The following is a 3761-nucleotide window of genomic DNA, read 5'->3' on the forward strand; positions in this document are numbered from 1 at the left end:
CTTGCTCCCGCGCGCCGCCCCACGCCAAGGGCTGCGCAAATGCGCCCGCGCTGCGCGCCGGCGGCGACGCCGCCGGCCTCGCTGCGGCGCTGCTGCCGTCTGCGCTGTCCTGCGGGATGCCGCACTGCGCGCGGCTGCTGCTGCCGGCGGCAGACGCGGCTGTGCTGGGCCCGGACGGCGGGCAGCTCTGGGGCAGTGCTGGTAGCCACGGCCGCGGCCGCCAGACCAGCGTCGTTGGGGGCTCGGAGGGGTCGCCGGCCGCATCGCCGAGGGCGGCGGCGGCGGCAGCGGCGCAGCCGGGGCGGGGGCCAGACCCCTACGCCACGCCGCCGCCTGCGCCGCCGCCCGTCGGGCCGCCAAGAATCTCGTGGCTGCGCCCGCTGGGCGGCGGCCCCGGCGGCGGCGGCGGTGATGATGACAGCGACGACGATGATGCACCATTCCCTCGCGGAATCAGAGGTCCGGCCTTCCCGCCTGCTGCACCCTCGACGACGCCCGAGACTCTTGTGGCAGATCTGGCGGCGCTCCTCGGGCCACGCCCCCCTGCGGCCTCAGTCGGGCCGAGCCCGGCTCTGGCCGGCAACGGCGCGGCGGGGGCCGGCGCGGGCATCCCGGCCGCCGCCCTGCCGCCGGCGCCGGGCGCGGCTTCGCTGCGTCTGCGCACGCGGCCGGGCGAGCGGCTCGGGCTCCTGCGCGCCTGCCTGTCCGGCTTCACAGACCCATCTGACGAGGTCGGCTTTTCAGTCTTGAAATTCAGAAGCTTCCGGCGGCTGGCTGTGCCTCTGCTCGCTCTGGAGGCTGCCGCGCTCCTCATGCCTGGCTTCGCCGTGATGGCAGCGCCGCGCCAGCTGGCGCCTCTGGTGTGCTGCATGGCGGCCGCCCTACTCTGCGTCCTGGCCCTGCTGCTCTGCTGCTGATGCGGGAAGAGGTGAGATGCGACCGCTCGTGTGCTGTCGGCATATGCAAGCTGCGTGGGCGTCGCATGTGCTGTGGTGCGCGCACACACGTTGCGGACAGGGAAGGTTCCACAGACACCTCGCGCTGGATTCCTGAGCAAACGAGGTTGTTATTGCCACTAGGACCTCACCCGCCAACCTTGGTGCTGGCGACAACCGTCCTATTGCCAATCCTTGGCAAAATCCCCACCTGCTGACGTGCCATCCCCTTTCCTCCTCCTTTTGCTCGACCACGGCCCCTGGCTCAGAGGATCAATGTGTTCCCGCCACTGCTGAGCGTCAAGCGAGCCCCCTCCTGCCCCCTGCCCTGGCCCCTGTGGCTCGCAGCGGCCGTCTAAGCAACAGCCATGGCATTCAACGGGCGGGATACCGGCTTTGGGCGCGCCGCTGGCTGGCATGTGGTGTGTGTCATGGCATGGTGTATGGCTGCAACCGGCCTCGTCGGCCTGCCCGTGCTGTGGCCGGCAATCACGCGCTGCGGGTGGCGTGGCTGTATCAGCAGCGGGCCTGTGCGCGCTCGCCGCCGCGGCTGCTCTGCCGGCGGCTGCCGATGAGGATGATTGACTTTGCTAGTGTTGTTGCAGCCAGAGTCTAGTGTGCGAGCACGAGCTGAGGCCAGGCCTGCCTGGCAGCTGGTCCAGTGTGCGCGTGCTGGTCCAGTGTGTGCGTGTGTGCCTGTGGTTGGCTTTAAGCATGTTGATTACTCGTTCGCCGGCTTGCTGCCTTTGAATCTTTTGTGCACTCCCCTTTTATGGGCCCCTTCCAGGCCCGCCGCAAAAGGAATCAACCTCCTTGCGCGCCTGTCTAACCACCCCCACCATTCCCAATGGGGCATGAACAACCCCAGTGGCCTCGCCAAACGAACGACGTACCCACCTTGCACGGCGCTGCATCCCGCATTGGCCCCCTTATCGGTCCTCTGCCGCTGGCGCCGTTATTATCCCATCACTTCCCAGAGTGCGGGCTCGTCTCATCTTGCATGCGCGGCCGGCCTGCCGCCAGGCCCGGCCTGTTGCTAGCCACCTTCCCCCCCTCCCAGCCGGTGCTTTGACGAGTGAGAGCTTGCTGCTTTGCCTTGGACCTCGTTGTTGTCTTGAATGCAGCCTGGGCAGTGCCGCCCGCCGGTCGCCCAAGCGGCCCGCACGCCCGTGGTTGCACCCACTTACATAAAACAGTGCGAGTCATCCGCATTCGCGAGGAGATTGCCAGGTGCCCCTCGCCTCTAAGTATGGACCGGTGCCCACAACAATCTCTTGTCGCCGCGGCTGCTCAGGTGGGCGTGGTGTCACCTGGGAGGGACCGCCCTCCCCGGGCCGCCAGCCCGCCGCTGACGTCAGCACACAGCTTTGCCCAGGATACGCCCCTGCCCTTTGGGCCACCCTTTCACCGCTTGCTTGCCGATTCGGTTTCGATTCGACCCCAAAGCTGCCCGCGCCAAGGCTGCACCGCGGCTCGTTGGCGGCGCCTCGTGCATGGTCATACCTTGCGTCAGCGCGCACTGCTTTGTACATCAATCCTTTGATGGCACCTGCTGAGCACATACAACCCGTACGTCCCTGCACCAGATTGCGCTTTGGCTCACCCTGATCAAGACTCACCTTCCGGTTTCCCTGAACCCTACGCGCGCGCACCCTGCACTGATTGATTAGCGAGCGCGCCCGCTGGAACAGCAGCAGTGTGAGAGACATCCCCGCTTGCCAGCGCCAGCTGCTTGCATACCATCAGGCCGCCCACCGCTTCGCCGGCGGATAATCGAGGTGGGTTGTGAAGGCCCTTGAAGGGCCAACACTCACAGAGGAGCATACTTGCGACAGCGAACTGCAAACTTTACCACCATGCATCGTCTGTCGCCTTTGCCAATCATCTGGAGGCCTTGACTCTGCCATCCGCTAATGATAGCTTGTCGTGAGAGGGCCTGTTTGTGTTGTTTTATTAATTGTGATGTTGGCTGGCTCCCACGAAAGTACCACCATTTGCGCTTGATCTTCCAGGAACCCATTGTGGCCAGCCACACCACAGACTTACCATCCTGCCACCCCACGAAACCTATCCATCTGATGGCGGTGCTGTCGCCATCGCCGATTGCCGTGCCGCCGTTGCGTCCGCCCCCTCCCTTTGATACTGCACAGCACTCCCAGGTCGGCCCCACCAGGGGTGCCTGGGAGCGCGCAGCCAGCCTCGAGATGCATGCGCCGTTTGACCAGCGACTTGCCGGTGTTGTTTTGAAGTAACAGGATTTTGTCGGCTCCGGGAACACATGCACGCGACGTGCAAGATGCATGTGCGCTGAGCGCGGCAGCAGTCAGCCGCCGCAGGATTTGGCAAAGGCGCCTCCAGAAGGCACAGTGGCAGCTGTTCCACCACAAAGCGTGGATACCAGATGCGTTACTGCTGTCCTGTGGGTATCTCAGGCCGCATCTGCGTGTACGAACGCCCATCAAGGGGGCTGTTGCTTGCTGCCCAGGCCCGATGGGCAGCTGCAGCTGACAAGGCAAAAAGAGCCTGAAGCCGCGCGCCTGCTGGCGGTGCAACGCGGGCGCCCCAATCCTGGCTTGCGCCGATCCCAGGCACCGGGTCTGTGAGGCGCTCCCAATCACACCAACCGCCAAAAATATCGCCAGGCGCACACACTTTCAATCGCGGTGGGTATTGCAACGGTTGATTGAGAGTTCGTTGATCCTTGCCGTCCTGATTTGGTGGGAGAGCGAGCCTCGGGTCACCGCAGCACAGAGCTGAGGCCGAACCCCCCGCCCGCCGCCGCCGCCGCCGCCGCGGCCACGCCGCCGCCCGCAGCCGCCGCGGGCG

This window comes from Monoraphidium neglectum, assembly GCF_000611645.1.
Source record: "Monoraphidium neglectum strain SAG 48.87 unplaced genomic scaffold scaffold00932, whole genome shotgun sequence".
NCBI lineage: Eukaryota > Viridiplantae > Chlorophyta > Chlorophyceae > Sphaeropleales > Selenastraceae > Monoraphidium > Monoraphidium neglectum.